This window comes from Tupaia chinensis, unplaced genomic scaffold, assembly GCF_000334495.1.
Source record: "Tupaia chinensis unplaced genomic scaffold, TupChi_1.0 Scaffold000634_1, whole genome shotgun sequence".
Lineage (NCBI taxonomy): Eukaryota > Metazoa > Chordata > Mammalia > Scandentia > Tupaiidae > Tupaia > Tupaia belangeri.
Window position 1 is genome coordinate 1,530,238 of NW_006160154.1, and position 20,935 is coordinate 1,551,172.

The window sequence follows — 20,935 nt, forward strand, 5'->3', positions numbered from 1 at the left end:
AACAAGTTGAGAATACTTGTTTTAGTTTCCATTTCATTAGTATGCAGGATAGCTGAGAAGAGAGTGTTACGTATTAAAACCATGTCCCATTGAAGCCTCTCTGAAGTTCCACTTACTGTTCTAAACTGGGAGAAGTTTATAAAAATTAAAGTGACATGAGATACAACTTGTTGAAGCATAATTTTTACAATGCTTAAAACATTTACTATGTAGAAGACACAGTTTATTTTGTTTATTGTCACCTAGCTCTGATCTTTGGATTAATCTCTTTTAATTCTTTTTTTTTTTTTTTTTTGCTATAGGGCGCGTGTGCTCGCCAAACAGACAGAGAGAGACAGAGAGATAGAAAACGAGAAATCACCCCCCCCAGGGGGGGATGGCCATGCCACAATCCCTTCTCCATTCTCTTCTCAGGATCTTGGGCATGCACGCACACGTGCCCAGTGTGAGTTTAAGCCACCAGGTCCGGAACTTGAACTGTGGTTGACTACATGGCAGTTCAGTGACATAGCCGTTATGCTAACTGCTGGTCCCATCTCTTTAATTCTGAAGGTGGCATTCAACTGTGGTACTGCTTATCGTGATGCTTTGCTTATTTCATTTATTTTCCCCAATTTGTTTTTACCACAGTATGCGAACATAACATGGTACTGGCATTTTAGGCTTCTGTGGCACAGTCTAGCCAATGTCAGTGGTGGCTGGAATGCAGCTGTAGTTGAAGCCTTACTTCAAAGGATTGAAAAGATTCTGTGAGTGGTTTCAGAAAAGTATCTAAAGGAAATGGGACATTTCTTCATGGAGCAGTTTTCACTGTGCTGAGGAAGTGCTTTTAGGCCCCCAAGTTCATGGCTGCCTGGTGGATTCCATGATTCCATGACTACTTAGGAGACAGTTGCAGCTGCCCTATTGGTGACAGTGACCCCACCCAAAGCCCAAAGCTAGAAGTGCAGGAAGAGTAGTCAGGTTAGTCTGCATTTGCTGACAAATGAAGAAGCTGAATGACTGGTCAGAGAAGTGTTCGATTGCAGCTAGATATAAGGTGTTACTTATTTATTTTTTAAGTTTATTTATTGAGATAGAGAGAGGAGAGAGTGAGCGAGCTCCCATATTGTCTTCAGGCCATGATCCATTCCCCACCTCAGCCAGCCAGGCCTGCGGACATGCATATGTGCCTGATGTGTGTGAACCCTGGGATTTGAACCTGGGACCTCCCAGTATGGCTTCAGCATCACAGAGCGCTGCAACACGGTGATTGGACTGATTTGACATATTTACACTAGAGATAAATCTTGGGATTTTAGAATGAGAGTAACCACCACAACTTCTATCACAACCATCACAAGATTTATTTGAAAATAAAAATAGGGACGATATGATAATATTTTTCCTGGATTTGCTAACTATTGTATAACCAATTAGAGACCCCTTTTGCAAGGCTACCTGTCTTCCCCCCACCACCACAGATTTCTAGAGTGACCTTGAATGCATGTCAGAAATAAGTTGCTAATAGCAATAACACACTGCGTGTTGGATCTTGATTTCTAAATATTATGCCCATTGAAATAAATCAATGATTCTTGGAGAAATGGTTGATCCACAAAGTACAGATGAGACAGGAAGTCTTGTTTGTCAGAAAGCATGGAAGTGTTCCCAGAATGGCAGGGACACCTCCAAGTGACACAGGGACAGACTTGAGGGAGCTCCCACTGGCCATGAGGGATATTTGAACTTCCAAATAAAAGAAGTCAACAATTGATTGTGACTCACTGAACTGTGGGAGAATTTCTGAATCCACAGGGCATCGTAAACAACTTCATTGAGGAGAAGGGAAAGATCTTCCTTATGATAAAATGCCATTAGGGACAGCCAGTGGTTAAGGCAGCTGTATCAAAGCACGGTCGAGTTGCAGACCCAGACACTTGAAAAACACACTGGGTACATGTGCATGAGCGCCCAAACATCTGAAAGGGGGAGCAATGGAGGAGAAAGGACTGTGGCATGACCCTTCCCCATGAGGGTGATTTCTCACTTCTCTTTCTCTCCAGTGATCACATGCACCTTCTGGCAAAATGTAAAAAAAATAAAGAAAGAAAGAAAAAAATAGTAGAATGTCATCTGATAAATGCAGAAAGAAACAACTAAAAAGTTTACATTTCATAACCATTAGGGCAAAGATAGATTCAGGCCAGAATCATCAATGGGTGCTAAAACTTCTGGGTGAAAGTTTGAGAGGGACTGAACATTTACATTGTCTCAACATCTTCACACATTCTTTATTAATTACAAAGGTAAAATGGTAAGTTTATGGTGAAGAAACATGGGATCCCCTCCACTTCTTCAAAGTTTTTGCCATAGGGCACATGTGCTTGCCAGAGAGAGACAGTGACAGAGAAAGTGAGAAATCACTCCCCAGGGAGGATGGCTACACTGCAACCCCCTCTCTTCTATTCTTCTCCTGGGTTTTTGGACACACATGTACAAGTACCTGATTTTCAAGCTGCCAGGTCCAAGACAGGGGACCACAGCCAGCCATGGTGGGAGTCCAGTGCCTTAACCATAATGCCACTACCAGACCCTAGGGATCCCATAGTAACCAAGCAATCAAAGTCTATACCACAAGTTAACAACAGGAAACTTGTGATGCATTTAAGGAATTTCCAATATAGCAATTCTGCCCCAAATGCATAACCAGAATCTGATTCAAGTTGAGGGATGACTGACCTGAAATATTCAGAAGTATTAGTCTCATGAAAGATTAGCAAAGTGGAATAATTGTTCTAGTTAAAAGAGACTAACAAGACATGACAACTAAATGCAATGCATGATCCTAAATTCTGGATCTGGATCAGGAAAACTGGTATATCAAACATTATTGAGACAATCATGGAATCTGCAAATGGGCTGTAGTTCAGATAATCCTATTGACTCAAAGTTATTATTATTTGTTTGAATTTTTAGTAATTCATGGTAATACAAGAGAATGTTTTTGTCTTTGGAAAATGCATGCTGAAGGCTTTGGGGGTGAAGAGGCAGGAGATTTTCAGCTAACCCTCAAAGTATTCAGAAAACAAAAGAACAATATATATATAGGAGACATGTTATATACAGAAAGGGAATGTTAAAGCAAATGTGGCAAAGAGTTAAAACAGTCTGAATAAAGAGTGACGGGGATTTTTTTTTTTTTGTACTGTTCTTGCAACTGTTGCGAAATTATTTAAAAACAAAAGGTAAAAGAAAACATATTCATGGGGCCAGCTCCATGCTGTGCTAATTTGTTACTTAGGGGAGGCTGGATCCCACATGTGATTCAGGTTCGAATTCCTGGCCTGGTCAGCCTGGGACACACCTGGGCTTGTGCACAAGTGCCCAGCATGGGACAAGCTGGAGGACTCAGCTTCAGGGAGATTGTGGTGTGATCAGACCCTGTGGAGGGGTATTCATCTCTCTCTGTCACTCACAGACATGTGTTCTATCATGAATAAGGACAAATAAATAATAGTAAAAGAGAAATTGATCATAATACCCCAGTTTGGGGTAGAGGTAGGCAAGAAAGTCAAATTCATAACTCAATGTGCTTCTTCCAGTCTCTAAGGTTTCTGGTTTCCCTTCTACGGTCTGCCTGCTGACACTGATTTATGAGTTTTCAATGGCCCACTCTACCTGGATGCTCTTGCAGCAGGGTCACAGATCGAGTCCTAGAAATTACCATACAGTGCTGTCTTGTCTGTCCAGTCATTTACTATTCTTTTGTCCTGCCATGTCTACCTGCGTTCCAGTTCTTGGTACTGCCACTGCTTGGGTGGCCCTTCCTCCTTCCTATACAAGAACTCCCCCTTCTTTGGATTCCAAGTAAGAAAAGCAGATCTGCTTCCCCTCCAACTAGCTTTCTGCCATGTTGCTTCTGACTACACAGCTTGTTCCCTTCCTCTTCTGCTGTGGGCATCAGTAGTTAGATCGTATTCTATCACTTAGGTGGTCCATCTTCTAGGTTGGGTCCATCTTTTCCTGACTCATTAATATTTCCCCAGGAAACACCATCATTTGAGTGTGACAGGACTGGCTTTTTCAGGGATCACCAGACAATCTCTCAATATGGACTCTTCTCTTTCTCAAACTTATGTCTTCAAAAGAAATGCCTTTTACACTGAGAAATGTGGTAGGACTGTAAAATCTCAAAGATCAGTAGAGTCTGGCACAGCGTTTACATCAGTACTCCACTTCTTCATTTCCCTCTGCCTGTTAATAATGGCCCAGCTGGCCCAGTCAAGATGGTACAAATGCCACTGGGCAGTGGCTGAGGCTACATGCAAGGCCCAGGTTTGGTTCCAGCCCAACCTAAACAACTTAACTGTGGTCCTAGTTAACTGGGAGGCTAGGGAAGGAGGACTGTAAAGTGGTAAGATACTGTCAAAAATATTTATCTTGAGCTGGCTTCATAGGCCAGTGATTAAGGGAACCAGATCCTACATGGCTGACTGGTTTGACTCCTGGTCTGGTGGCTTGACAAATATGCTGAGCATATGTGCATGTATACCCTAAATCTGAACAAGATGGAAAAATGGAGAAAGAATTGCAATGAGACCGTGGCCTATTTGGGGAGTGCTTTCTCTCTCCTTTTTCTTTCTCTGGAGAGCACATGTACTCTTTGGTAATAAAGACACACAATCTCTCTCCTCTCTCTCTTTTGCTCTCCTTCTTGTGAAGGTCTCTCTCTCTTTGTTCCCTACCTATATACAGAATAGTCCAACTGTCTACCTTAACAATGTTCCATCACTATATCTTTATTTGTATATAGAGTTCTTTTGTATGAAAAGGGAATTTTATTATGTTGACATTAAGACAATTTATGGAAATACTGCAACTAAAGGAGAACTAGAAAATAAGTTTTGTTTTATTGGGTTGTTGGAAAAGTTGTGACACATTTTGCATAGAAAACCAGAAAAATACGGCATGACTTTTCTGACAACCCATGTACCTCATGGGCTGTGGTTCTCAGGCTAGGAATTTTTGGTCCCATTTTTACACCCTAACTTTTGTTGGGATAGGAGATTTGATGGAGCTTGTAGGGCTTTTAAGACTTGATTAGATTGTAATTATTTTATCTGGTAGTAAGGGTGTAGGTGTTGCCTCAATTACTCTTTCCTCTTTTTTTTTTTGGAGAGGTTTTCGCTATAGGGTGCGTGCACTTGCCAGACAGAGAGAGACATAGAGACACAAAGCAAGAAATCACCCCCCAGAGGGGATGGTCACGTTGCAATCCCTTCTCCTCCATTCTCCTCTCGTGATCTTGGGCATGCACGCACACGCGCCCAGCATGAGTTTCAAGGCATCGGATCTGGGACGCAAACCGCTGTCGACTACATGGGAGTCCAGCGACATAGCCATTATGTTAACTGCGGGTTCCCAATTACTCTTTCCTCTAAGGCAAAATTGTCCAGGATCAAATGATTATGTGATCCCTACTGTCATTTCCATTCATAACATGGCATGTTAGTAGCCTTACCGGAGTCCATCTTCCAAACACTTTGTCTTCATATGTTGTACCTATGTGAGCAAACTAGCAGTAGTAGCCAACTTGTTGAAAATCATTCATTCAGTTTTGCTAAGAATTACTCTTGCATCTGTATTAAGTAGTGGGAAAAAGTCCATGGAAAGCTGCTTTAAGTTAGTTCCCACTGATTTCTTCAAATCTTCCACTGAACCCCCTTTTTCCCTTGGAATGACTAGTAACAAAGTAGTTCTCATTTTTTTAATAGGATAAGAGTTCTACTTCTTTTGTCTTTAATAAAAGTAAGGACCAGTTGCTGAAAATCATACTGGTTTCAGCAAATGCCTAGCTTCTGAAAAATAATACTATATTAAAAAGGGACAAATAGTTTTTTCAAGCAAACATGACCACTGTAAGCTACTCAGCTTTGATAATTTCTCCTTTCTCCATTTAGCCTTGACCTTGGCAGAGACAACATGATTTATAAAATGAGCAAATGTTAGAGGGCAGAAACTATGTCATATGTGTTCTGTGCTTGTCGCTTTCTGTTTTGAGATATTAATCATATAACATTGACATTAATTAGAAGGTTAGGTGTATGATTAGTTGCTTTATAGAATTATTTTATATATAAGATTAAAAAATAAAGTGTATTAGGACCTTTGATAGCAAGCAGAAGTCCCTGGATTCATTCTTCCCCATCCCTAGTCTTATCCCTTAGGGGCAACTACTTTGGTTTCTTTTAATGATTTCTTCTATTGGCTGTCTGTCTCTAAATATTGGATTTATACTTCATTTTTCTATTCTGGTATGAATAGATGAGGACTTAGTTTATATATGCCTATCCCTATTTCTTTCAATATCTCTACATAATCATACCATATTTTGAGTACCTTCATTGTTGGATTACTTTGTAACTTTAAGAAATAATGTAGATGAGACCAGCAGTTAGCGTAATGGCTATGTCGCTGGACTCCCACGTAGTCGACCGCGGTTCGAGTCCCAGACCCGGTGGCTTAAACTCACGCCGGGCGCGTGTGCGTGCGTGCCCAAGATCCCGAGAGGAGAATGGAGGAGAAGGGATTGCGGCGTGGCCATCCCCCCTGGGGGGTGATTTCCTGCTTTCTATCTCTCTGTCTCTCTCTGTCTGTCTGGCGAGCGCACGCGCCCTATAGCAAAAACCTCTCCAAAAAAAAAAAAAAAGAAATAATGTAGATCTTTTTTCTGACAAATAATAATTATACACATTTCTTAGGTACAATGTGATATGTTGATACATGTTTGCATTTTAGAATGATGAAATAAAGAGAATTAACATCTGTATCACCTTAGAGAGAGACCTTTCAACATGGATAAACCTAGATTTTTTTTTTACTATTTTTTAAAAAGTAGTATGAACTATGCTCCTCTTAAAACAACATGTTCATTCAGCAATGAATATTGAATTTTTTCAAAAATTTTATATTCTTTAATGAAAATATTATTTATTTCCTTGTAGAAATTTGAGGATATTAAATATTAAAAGATTATCTAATTTTCTTTATTCTCTTTTAAAAAATTATATTGAGGGAACCAGCAGTTAGCGTAATGGCTATGTCGCTGGACTCCCACGTAGTCGACTGCGGTTTGTGTCCTGGACCCGGTGGCTTAAAACTCACGCCGGGCACGTGTGTGTGCGTGCCCTAGATCCCAAGAGGAGAATGGAGGAGAAGGGATTGCGGCGTGACCATTCCCCCTGGGGGGGGATTTCTTGCTTTCTGTCCCTCTGTCTCTCTCTGTCTGTCTGGCGAGCGCATGCGCCCTCTAGCGAAAACCTCTCCAAAAAAAAAAAAATAAGAACACTATACACATTATCATTAATAGGTAATTCACCACTTCTGTGTCTCACAAATGTCTTCTCGATTTTGCTCCCTAATTTCCTTTCCTACCCTCTTCCACTCTCCCATCCTCTTTTCATACTATCTTTAGTGTCCGTAACTATTTTCATCATTTTTATGCCCTCAAATCTTTCAGTCTCTACCATAGAGTGTGGACAGTCCGTGTATGTCCAGTGGAGACATACAATGTCTCTCTTTCATAGCCTGACTTGTTTTATTCAGCAGTAAATCTCCCATATTCATCTACATTCTATTAAATGCCAGGGTCTTGTTTTTATGACTGAATAGTATTCCAATAGTATATGTGCTACACTTTTTCAATCCATTCATCTGTTTGTGGCCATTTGGGTTGGTTTAATGTCTTAGTAATTGTGAATAATGCCACAATAATAAACATAGATGTGCAAAAACTTTTCCAACCGAGTATTCCTTGTCCTTTGGGTAGATACCCAGGAGTGAAATTGCTGGATAACATGGTAGTTCTATTTGTAGGTCTTTGAGGAACTTCCATATTGTTTTCCATAGTGGTTGGACCAATTTACATTCCCACCAACAGTATAGGAGAGTTTCCCTTTCACCACAACCCTGCCAACACTTATTATTTTTTGTATTTTTAATCTTCGCCATTCTGACAGGGTTTAGGTAGTATATCATTGTGGTTTTAATCTGCATCTCCCTTAGGATGAGGGATGTTGAGCATTTTTTCATAAGTTTTTTGGCTGTTTATATGTCTTCCTTAGAGAGTTGTTTATTCAGCTCATTTTCCCATCTTTTAATTGGGTTAATAAAAATGGTCTTAATCATAAAGGGATGTTATATTTTTTTGCATTGATTGAAATGGTCTTATGGTTTTTTTCATTCTTTCTGTGAATATGGTGTATTACGTTTATGGTTTTACGTATGTTGAACCACCCTTGCATCCCTGGAATAAAGCCTACCTGGTTGTGATGAATAATCTTTTTTATACGTTGTTGGATATGATTTACAAATATCTTGATGAGGATTTTTGCACTTGTATGTATCAGAGATATTGGCTTGTAGTTTTCCTTGTCATATTTTTATCTGTTTTGGGGATGAAGGTGATGGAGGCTTCATAAAATGAGTTTGTGAGGATTTCTTCCTTTTGGACCTTTAGAAATGGTTTGAGTAGAATGGTGATTAATCCTTCTTTAAAAGTTTTGTAGAATTCAGAAGTGAAGCCATCAGGACATGGGCTTTTATTTGTTATGAGGTTATTTATTACTGATTCAATCTCACTGTTTGTTATGGGTCTATTCAGGCTTTCTATGACTTCCTGATTCAATCTTGGTAGATTATATGTGCCCAGGAATTTATTCATCTCATTGAGGTTCTCTTGTCTGTTGGCTATAGTTGTTTATAGTATTCTCTAATGATTTTTTAAGAATTTCTATTGTGTTGGTTGTAATATTGCATGTTTTATTGCAAATTTGATTAATCTGTTTTTTATTTCTCTCTTCTTAATCAGTCTAGCTAATGGTGTGTCAATCTTGTTAATCTTTTCAAAGAACCAGCTTTTGCTTTCATTTATTTTCTGTATAGTTCATTTATTTTCTATTTCAGTTATTTCTTTTTTTCCCCACATTTTGCTGATTCACAAAAGATCTTAATGAATCTAAATACTTTCGATAACAAGTGAAGCTGATATATACATATCTATGAACATATGTCTGACATTAGGCATAAACTTCAGTGAGTAGAATGAACATACTATACAATAGTGCCTAGCTGGGACTACATGACTTACTGCAGTAATTAAATAGATATTTTTTAAATGCATGTCGAGAAATGCACTAAAATTTCAAGAAAAAGTTTTAGTTTTAATAGATCAAAATAAAAAATTGTTAAGAGAAATATGCTTAAGACTTAAACCCAGGAAAAAAGTTAGGACTCAGTTCAAACAGTAGGTAAATGAACCTATCAACACTTCAAGAGAAGACAAAAATCCTTATTTCTCAAAACATAGAAGAAAATCAGTAATGTTTTAGTCAAAAGTAATAAAATTGTACTTCACTAGTTCAGTATCATGTAATTAATCTCTCTTCTGTTGAATTTGTAGTTATTGTGGTTTGATCTTTCTACTTAAGTTCTAGAAGTTAACATTCAGTGTTATTGTTGATCTTTCCAGATTTGTCTCTACTGTTAAGTTGGCCATTCTCGGTTGTTTTTTTGTATGCTTATTTCTGTGTGTCTTATTTTACCTTCCCTTATTTTTAGCACCCCTTTCAGAACTTCTTGGAGAGCTGGTCCTATGTTGGTAAATTCTCTCAGATTTTGTTTATCTGAGAATGTTTTTGTCTTTTCTTTCCATATGAAAGATACTTTTGCCGGATATGGTATTCTTGGTTAAAATTATTTTTCACTTAACACTTTGAATATATTTTACCATTCTTTCCTTGCTTGCATTATTTACAATGAGAGGTCCAATGTTAGCCTGCTGGGATATCCTTTGAAAGTAACTTGACATTTCTCTCTCTTGCCAATTTTAGTGTTTTGCTTCTATCTGTGGTTTTGGTCAATCTGGCTATGATGTGCTTTGGAGATCTCCTTGGGTTGATTCTATGTGAGATATTTCTTTGGTTTGTATATTTGAAAGCCTCTCTAGGTTTGAAAAGTTTTCTTCCAGGACTTCATGGAGTAGTTTATCAATGCCCTTATTATTTTCTTCACCTTCTGGGATACTGATTATTCGGATGTTTTGGTGTTTAATGGTATCTAGTATTGCTTGTATATTATTCTCATATTTTGGATTATTTTATCAGTCTTTTTGTTGAATTTTTCTAGATCAGAGTTTCTGTCTTCTATATCTGAGATTCTGTCTTTTGCATGATATAATTTGCTTTTAATACTTTCAAGGGAGGTTTTGATTTCCTGTATCACAGCCTTCATTTTTAACAATTCTGTTCAATTCTTTTTTATGTATATTTCCTCTTTGAGATCATGCAAGAACGTCCTCAACTCCTGGAACTCCTTGTCTCTTTTCTCCTGTATCTTCTGGAGTTCATTGTCTCTCTTCTCTTGCATCTCTGTTAGCTCTGTCACTATGAGTATTCTATATTCTTTATTTTACATTTCCAAGAGTTCTCTTGTATTGTCTAGAGAGGATTAGAAGTTATTCTTTTCCCTTGGGGGAGAGATTTTTTTTGACTTCTCATATGATTTGTGCCTCTGCAGTGGTTTCTGGTCATCTGATGGATTATATGCTTTTTCCCAATTTTTGGAGTTAAATATGAGCATTTAGAGGCATGCAGGAGATGTTCTGCAATCTCTCTACAGTTCTATTTTTCTCCTTTCATACAGCAGATTCTGTAGGAAATGAGCATTACTCTGACCCTGGCTAGATCTTGGGTCAGGAGGGTGAAGTCCGGGCAGAAAATCTTTAGTTATCCTACTCCCTATTTCATTTATTTCTGCCCAAATCTTTATTATTTCTTTTCTCCTGGCAATTTTTTTTTCCTTGTTTTTTTTTTTTTTTTTTTTTTTTTTTTTTTTCTATGTTAAGTTGTCTATTTGCCATCTTTCCATTTTTTTTTCTTATGTGCACTAATTGCTATGAATTTCCCTCTTATGACTGCTTTTGCAGTGTCCCATAGATTATGGAAACTCATGTACTCATTATAATTTGTTAGTATAAATCTTTTTTTGGGGGGGTAGAGGTTTTAGCCATAGGGTGCGTACACTTGCCAGAAAGACAGAGAGACAGAGAGATAGAAAGTGAGAAATCACCTGCCAGGGGAGATGGCCATGCCACAATCCCTTCTCCTCCATTCTCCTCTTCGGATCTTGGGCACGTAGGCACATGCGCCCGGCGTGAATTTAAGCCACCGGGTCTGGGACTCGAACCGCGGTCGACTACATGGGAGTTCAGCAACATAGCCATTAAGCTAACTGCTGGTCCCTAAATCTTTTGATTTTAGTCTTAATTTCTTTGGTAGTTCAAAAGTCATTTAGAAGTAGGTTGTTTAGTTTCCATGTGTTTGTGTATTTTCTAGGATTTTTCCTGAAATTAATATCATGTTTAATTCCATCATGATCAGAGAAAATGCTGGATTAAGTTTCTATTCCTCTGAATTGGTAAAGACTTGATTTGTGTCCTGTCATATGATCAATCTTTGAAAAGGTTCCATGCAGGGAAGAGAAAAATGTATATTTTATGGTTTTAGGGTAGAAAATTCTATAATGTCTGTCAAATCCATTTGATTTATAGTATTGTTTAGATCCTGTATCTCTTTGCTTATTTTTTGTCTAGAAGATCTTTCTAAAGTAGATAATGGGATGTTGAGATCCTCAATGATTATAATATTGCAACCTATTTCTCCTTTTAGATCTAGCAGTCTTTGCATATTTGAGTGTTCCTGAGTTGGGAGCATAGATATTTATAAGCATTATGTCTTCTTATGCATTAGCCCTTTTACTATTCTATTATGTCCTTTGTCTCTTCTTGAAGTTTTCATCTTAAAGCCTATATTGTCTGAAATCAGTATCATGACTCTATTCCTATTTACATTTCCATTTGCATGGAATACCTTTTTCCACTTTTAGTTGCATTAGCCCTTTTACTATTCTATTATGTCCTTTGTCTCTTCTTGAAGTTTTCATCTTAAAGCCTATATTGTCTGAAATCAGTATCATGACTCTATTCCTATTTACATTTCCATTTGCATGGAATACCTTTTTCCACTTTTAGTCTATTATGTCTTTATCCATGAGATGCATTTCTTGTAGGCAACAGAGGGTTTCTGGATTTAAAAATTTTTTTTTTATTATTATTATTTTTTATCCATTCAGTCAGTCTGTGTATCTTTTTTTTTTTTTTTGAGAGATTTTCACTGTAGGGCGCGTGCGCTCGCCAGACAGACAGAGAGAGACATAGAGACAGAAAGCGAGAAATCACCCCCCGGGGGGATGGTCACGCCGCAATCCCTTCTCCTCCATTCTCCTCTCGGGATCTTGGGCACGCACGCACACGCGCCCGGCGTGAGTTTTAAGCCACCGGGTCCGGGACACGAACCGCGGTCGACTACATGGGAGTCCAGCGACATAGCCATTACGCTAACTGCTGGTTCCCAGTCTGTGTATCTTGATTGGAGAATTTAATCCATTAATGTTCAACATTATTGATATTTCCAGACTTGTTCCTATCATTGAGTTAGTCATTTTCTTGGTTGATTATTTATTTTTTATCTTTTTATTTATTACCATCATAATCTTGTTTATATTACATTGGATCACATATAACTTTACAGTGTATTACATTTCTTTTTCCAGAAGGAATACCATGCATATCAGTCAATGCAGAGACATTAATATCCCCATTTATTTTCTTGGTTGATTTTGTTCTCTTATTTCTGTCTGACTGTCTTTAGTTTTTCAGGTATAGCACTCCCTTCAGAACTTCTTGAAGAACTGGCCTGGAGTTGGTAAATTCTTTCATGTTTTATCTGAGAATATTATCTTTTCTTCCCATATGAAGGATAATCTTGCCAGGTATAGTAATCTTGGCTAAAATTGTTTCCGTTTAACACTTTGAATATATTTTTTTCTATTCTTTCCTTGCCTGCAGTGTTTCTGACATGAGGTCTGACGTTAACCTGATGGGATAACCTTTGTAAGTAACTTGACATTTCTCTCTTGCCTATTTTAATATCTTGTCTTTCTCTGTGATTTTGGCAATCTGGCTATGAAGTGCCTTGGAGAAAATCTTCTTAGGCTGATTCTATTTGGGGTTCTTTGTAATTCTTGGGTTTGGATTTTTGAATGCCTCTCAAGTTTGGAAAGTTTTCTTCCAGGATTTCATGGACTAGATTATCAATGCCCTTATTGTTTTCTTAATTTTCTGGGATACCAATTCTCCAAACGTTTGGGCATTTAATGGTGTCTAGTATTTTTCGTACATTGTCCTCATTCTTCTTGGTTATTTTCTCAGTCTTTTTGATAATTTTTTCTAGGTCAGCTGTTTTGTCTTCTACATCTGAGATTTGATCTCTGTGTGATCTAATCTGCTTTTAATACTTTTGAGGGAGATTTTGATTTCCTGTATTTCACCTTCATCTCTAACAATTCCTTTTGATTCTCTTTTATAGTGTCTATTGCTTCTTTCAAATTGTGAAAAGACTTCCTCATCTCCTGGAGCTCATTGTCTCATTTATCTTGAATCTTCTGGAGTTTGTTGTCTTTTTTTCTCTTGGATCTCATTTAGTTTGGACACTATAAATATTCTGAAATTTTTATCTGACATTTCTACGAGTTCCATAGTATTGTCTGTGGATGATGAGAATCCGATGTTTTCCTTTGGGGGAGAGCTGTTTTCTTGGTTTCTCATATTTCTTATGCCTCTGTGATGGTTTCCAGTTATCCGGTGAATTATACATTTCTTCCTAAATTCTTTAAGTTAATTCTAAGCAGAAGGAGGTGATCAGAGATCTGTCTGCTGCTCTACCTCCTTGATGTTCACCAAGCAACCTACACTGTTGTCTCTGGACTTGGATAATTCAAAGTCCTTCCAGTTTCTAGAACACAGGCACACCTGGGACTGACCTGCTTCAGGAAATGCTGAATTTTGAGAATTTAGAGGCTTGTGGCAGCTCAGTGTCCCTGTTGCTGAGTGCAGCCAGGCTCGTTGCTGGATGGGGACCAGGGCAAGACAGGGAACCAGGGCAAGACAGGTTTCTCCAAGTCCCAGTGAACACATGTGAGAGTTTCAAAGTGTGTGGTGGAGGGGATAATCCATGCTCTGCAGCACCCATCACAGCTACAAACAGCTTACCATGCCACAAAGCTGCCTGGAGTGGATGTCTGGATGGTGTGTGCACTGGGGCAAAATAGGTTTCTTCAAGTCTCAATGAACACACCTTTATTTCTTGTTGCATTAACTTTGTACCCAGCTCCAAGACCAGTTACACAATTTTTGCAATAGTTGAGTGTCTAAGATAAGCACTAATACATTATTTCATTATTGTGAGAATGCAAATACTATTCATTGCAGAACCAAAAAAGACCTGTATTTTGTTCCTATTTATCTTTTTGTTTTTGTTTTTCCTGGAGTTTCTAATTGCCTTTTTTTTGTTTTGTCTTTTTGCCTCTATTACATTTTGAGTTTTTTTTTTCCTCCAACTTTTCCCAACCTACCTCATCAACTATTCAATGTAATTACCCCAGAGAGTTCTCCCAATACCTAATGAATGATCCCTATTTTTTTGCAATCTGGACTTATTTATCTCCAGGCCTGCTATGATTGTTATCCTGGGTCTTTTTTTTTCCATCCTCCCTGCTCTCACTGTTTCTTTGATTCTAAGTTTTTGTTTTACTTGGTTTATTTGTATGCTCTAGTACTTCCTCAAGTAACTTCCTGATATAGTTTATGAAAAGAAACTTCATGAGAACCTCCATTCTTAAATGATGTCTGTATTTTACTTTAGACCTTGACTAATATTTGTGAACAGAATTCCAGGGTGAGATTAATTTTCTCTCAGAGTTTCGAAGACATTACTCATTATTTCTGGTGTCTACTGTTATTGATAAGGCTACCTTGGTGCTTTCTGTTTTATATTGCATCTGATTTTTCTCCCTGAAGACATTTAGAATTTCCTTTTCATCTCTGATATTCTAAATGTCACAATATGGTCCCCAGGTGTGGCACAGGTGTGAATTCTTCCTCATTCTAGTCATGTGGGAACAGTTTAAATCTGGAGATTACTATGTTTTATCTCAAGAAAATTCTCTTGAATGTATTTCTTGATAATTTTCTCCCTTCTGTTTTCCCTGCTCTCTTTTTGAAACTCCGAATTGAATCTTGGACTTGGATTGATTATCTATGACTTTTATTTTTTATTTAAGCTTTCTCTCTCTCTCTTTCTCTCTTTCCCATAGAGGTCTTTGCCTTAGGGCATGTGTGCTTGCTTGGGAGACAGAGATAGTGAGAGGAAAAGTGAGAAATCAACCCATGAGGGGGATGGCCACACCACAATCCCTTCTCTTCTGTTCTCCTCTCAGAATTTTGGGCATGCACATGCAGATGCCTGGCATGAGTTTCATGCCACTGGGCCCGGGACTTAAACTGTGGTTGGCCATGTGACAGTACAGTGATACAACCAGTAAGCCATCTGCTGGCCTTGTCTCTTCGTCTTTTAATTCTCATTTTTAAGTTTCCTGAATTCATCTTTTAATTTTCTATTAATTGATAATTTAAACATTTTTTAAAAAAATTTATCTTTCTCTTACTTTTCTATTCATAGCATTCTGTTCTAGATCTATAGATGCAATAACTGCTCTAATAAATATACAAATTGGACCATTCAAATTCTTTCTGAATACTCTTTGTTATTTTGTGTTTCCTATTTACTAACCTTGGTCTTTTCTCTCATGGTGGTTCTTAAGTGCTGGTGACCCTTGGCTAATCCTTTAATTTAAGGAGAGACACTAAAAACCTGATGGTGAACTCTGTGTACACAAACGATTTTGTGAACTGATAGGCTGGTAACAGAGCACTTTTACTTGTGGATATTTATCTACTAGAATGTATCGTTTTCTTTTTTGCAATGGTCACAAGTTTTAAGGTAAAGTTGTGGATTTTTTTTTTTTTTCCTGAAGTGATATCCCTGGCTGAATATTGAGGTATGCTTAATTGACTTTCTTATACTGGCCTTCAATTATTTTCTCATTTTCCTTTCTGGAGCTTCCTCCTATCCTCCTCTTGTGGTTTGGTTGTGCTATAATAGTTCCAAGGTGCTAAATATCACTGTCCTGATATTTCTAGGTTGAGAGCTTCTGGGATCTTGCAAGATTGCCCTCATGTGCTCCGCTGTGTTGCATTTGTAGATCCCTCCATCCTGCTGCATTAGTTCTATCTTCTCTATAGCTTCTTCCTCCTATAAACTTGCTGAATTCTCTTCTCCCTCTCCTTTTCTATGTCATTGCTTGTTTAGCATCCCATCATCCCTTTACTGTCATGTATGTGAGGTCTTTAATACCATCTACCATGTTTATGAGGAAGTCCTTAATCTTTTTCTTTAAACGGCTCTTGACACCTGAACATATTAGATACAGCACTATACAATACCTGTCAACTGCTTTCTTGTAAATTCTATTTAAATTGCTTTTCTTTAGTCCTGATAGAGTATAAGTGCATGTATGAGAGATAGAGAGAGAGAGAGAGAGAGAGAGAGAGAGAGAGAGAGAGAGAGATGCACCCTCCACAGGGTCCAGTCACACCATGATCCCCTTGTTTTAGTCTTGTCAGTTCCTGAACACTCATATGTGTGTCTGGTATCTTTCAGGTGGACAAGGCTGGAGATTTAAACTGCAGTTAACACGTGGGATCCAGCTTCTCTTGAGTATCACGTTACTATGCTATGGAGCTGGTCCCTCTACTATGTCATTCTTATTGCCCCTTTCAGTATGACTGGAAATAAATCAATGTAAGTTTATATAGAAAACTATAGGGTTTAAGCTGCTGGGTATGAGAAAAGAAATGGGTCATAGGGACAGAATCTGTTAGTGAAGTTTTGAAGAAGAGATAAAAATGATCAGTTGTGGAATAGGTGGAGGCATAGTTGCTATTGCTATCCATTTTTCCAAATTTATTTATTTATTTCTTTGGGGCAGGGGAGAGACAGGAACCCCAACAGGGTCTTCATGCCATGATCCAGCCCAGCCTCAGTCTGCGTGGCTCACAGGTACTTGTATGCCTGGCCTGTATGGAAAGGCTGTGGGACACAAACCAGGGCACTTCCCTTGTGAGTCCAGTTGTGTTACTGAATTACTGCTGTGCCATTAGCTGATCCTATTGTTTTTTAAATTAGTACAACATTCAAAATATTTTTAAATTTAATAAAGGGCTTTTAGCTTGTAAGTATTCTCAAATCATTAGGCCTCATGTCTTTTTATTATCTTAAAATACTGGGCTAATTGAGATCGAGCTTTATTCAAGCAAGTAAATGGACAGTTTTATGAAAAACAGTGCATATTCTTTCATTCTTTGCTTGGGGCAAATGCTGCAAAAGTAAAGTATGAGATGAAGAAATTAGTGAAACTGCTAGTATGTGTTTATAACAAGTTTCATTACTGCAGCCATTACTCTGGTGATTGACGCCTGTTTGATCATAGTGTCCTCTTCTCATGGCACAAGGCTTTCTCAGCAAGTTAGGACATTAGCATCTCGAAGCTTTCAGAGACTTTATTCATCGCTTGTTTTAATTGCTGTCTGTGGCACTTCAGAAAATTTCATGTAGAGGTTTATACTTCTGTAGAAAGCAAGATGGCTGGCAGCTTCTGAAGACCTTTCCCTGTTCCTCTTCTAATTGCTCAACAGACAACGATACTTAGCAAATATTTCTGAGCATTTAGCACATAGATTAGGACATGAATACATTAGCCTCATCATGGGGCTAGGAGGGAACTGGCTGTGAAATTGGGAAAAGTAAACTAATCATGCTGATGGGTACTTTATCTGAATATTGCAGATAGAGAATAACTATGTCCATTAAATACTGAACAGGAAAAAATGATGTTTAGTTAGGGGAGTTAAATTTGGCTAATTTAAACAACTCTAAAATATATATATGTATGTATATATATATATATATATGTATGTATATGTACATATATATATATTTTTTTTGACAAACAATGTGGCATTCCTAAATGTCAGGTGGTCTGAAAATACCTTATTGAATCATCACCATTTGACATGGATATTATTATCTACAGTTTACAAAAGAGGAAACTGAGGCTCTGTGCAGCTATAGAGAACGCTCCACAGCAAGCAGTACAGCCCAGCTGAGGATGTTTGACTGGAGAGTCCTGAGTGCTTTCCCAGCCTTCTTTCTTTCACTCTGTCTCTGAATGCAACCTCTGTTTGATTTGTTCTTTTCCCTGAACACTCTCTTTTACTTATTGAAATTCCATTCTGGGACCAGAAGGTGGCATAAAGATTACGTCACTGGACTCCCATGTAGTTGACTGCGGTTTGAGTCCTAGACTCAGTGACTTAAAACTCATGCTGGACACGTATCTGTGCATGCCCTAGATCCCAAAAGGAGAACGAGGAGAAGGGATTGTGGCATGGTCATTTCTTGTGGGGGGTGATCTCTTTCTTTCTGTCTCTCTGTCTCTCCAGTGAGCACACATGCCCTATTTCAAACATCTCTCTCCAAAACAAAGAAAAGAAATTTTGTTTCTCTGAAATTTTAGTATAGATACCAGCCAGCATGGAGTCTGTGTAAGCAGCTGAATCTCAAGTCAATGTTAGTTTGCTGCACAAAGAAATTACTTTCCACAAGAAATTTCCCAGCTCCCAACTTGCTGGTAACTATTTTTCTTTACTTTCTTTCTTTCTTTTTTTCTTTTTTTCTTTTTTTTTTGAAGTTCCTACACTGCTTTGTTAATTTCTCTTGCTTTTCACTATTGTTTACAAGTATATCTATGTCCTTCACTTGAATATAAGCTCTCTTAGAGCAACAGATAGGTTCAACCTTCTTTTCTATTCAATCTCTATGGTCCCATCTACTGTTTTCTACAGACTGGCTGCTGTGAGTTTGAGGTGAATTCAATGGGTTATCCCAAGTGTGGAGTTGATCTTTATATATTTATGCTACTATAGGATAAGTAGAGGGCTAGGCACCATTCTGCTTTTTTTAATTAAATTTTTTATTTATTTATTTATTTATTTTTGCCATAGGGCGCATGTACTCACCAGAGATAGAGAGAGGGAAAGTGAGGAAATCACCCCCCCAGGGGGTATAACCATGCTCCAGTCCCTTCCCCTCCATTCTATTTTTGGGATTTTCAGCACATAAGCACACATGCCTGATGTGATTCTCAAGCTGCTGGGCCTGGAATTCAAGCTGTGGTTGATCATGTGAGAGTTCTGTGCCTCAACCACCATGCTACCTACTAGCCCCAATTCCTTTTTAAAAAATTGCTATAGCACATGTGTGATTGCCAGGGAAGAGAAATAGAGAGAGGGAGAGGGAGAGAGAGCAAGCACTCCCCACTGGGGCATGTTCACCTTACAATCCTCTTTTCCTCCATTCCATTTGGATTTTGGATACTTGCACAAGTACCTAGTGACTTTTTCAAATCTCAGTTGGCCATGTGATATTCAGCTCCCTATGCACAGTATTTATTTTTTAATTTAAATTAAATAAATAATTATTATTATTTTTAAATTTGATGAGAGAGAAGGAGGGAGAGAGAAAGAAAGTCTCCAGGTTTGGGACTTGATCTATGGCCAGCCATGTGGGAGTCTAGTACCCCAACCACCACGCCATCTGCTGTGCCCCCCCCCCCACTCCCCCATGCTCAGCATTTAACCACAGTTACTGTGGGGCTGGCCCTCCCTTTTTTTTTTTTTAAATTAAGTTTGTGTCTTTTATTCTATGAGAGCCAAAGGAAAGTACCCCTAACAGAGTCTAATACACTGTGACCCTGGTCTCAGTCAGCCCAGATCATGGGAACATGTCCACATGCCCAGTGTGCTCAGGAAGGTCCCAGGACACAAACCCAGGTTTTTCCCCATGTGATTCCAGTTGTGTTACCATTGCCTAACTTTTTTTTATATCACTCAATTTTCTGGGCAAGATAGAAAATGCCACAAAAGCTACAAGACTGACCAGAAGAAAAAAAGAGAGATTGAGAGAAAGAGAGAGAGAAAAGAAAAAAGAATATTTATTAGGTCCTTTTTTTCCTCTTTTATTATTATTTTTTATTTTTTCATTTCATTTTCTTTTATAAATTCAATCACATTGTTATTTGGCTTACAAAATGGATATTTCAACAGGTGAACATTTTCCCCTAGTACAGTTGATAAAATTACAAAATATCAACAGATAATACCACATTTTTTTGTACCATTAATGCTTTACCTCCCTATTTTTCTTCAAAATGTCCTTCCTCAGACCCTCCTTTTTCACACATACTATATCTGGTATTTACATCTATATACTGTGTTTCTATATACTTTAGTCAATTAGTTTCAGTCATAGAGTGTGGATACTCGGTATATATTAAGTAGGGACATACAATGCCTCTCCTTCATAGCCTGGCTTGCTTCACTCAGGAGTAAATCTTCCATATTCTTCCACTTTCTGTCAAAAGCCAGGGTCTTGGTGGTTTTTTTTTTTAATGGCTGAATAGTATTCCTTAGAGTATATGTGCCACAGTTTTTCAATCCATTCAACTGTTTGTGAGCATTTGGGTTGGTTCCATGTCTTAGCAATTGTAAATAGTGCCACAATAAACATTGAGGTGCAAACACTTTTCCTATTAAGAATTCTTCTGTCCTGGGGCCAGAAGTTAGTGTAATGGCTATGTCGCTGGACTCCCATGTAGTCCACCACTGCTCAAGTCCTGGACCTGGTGGCTTAAACTCATGCCAGGCATGTGTGCGTGTGTGGTGTGCCCAAGATCTCAAGAGGAGAATGGAGGAGAAGGGATTGTGGCGTGGCCATCCCCTCTGGGGGGTGATTTCTCGCTTTCTGTGCCTCTGTCTCTTTCTGTCTTTCTGGTGAGTGCATGTGCCCTATAGCAAAAACTTCTAAAAAAAAAAAAAAAA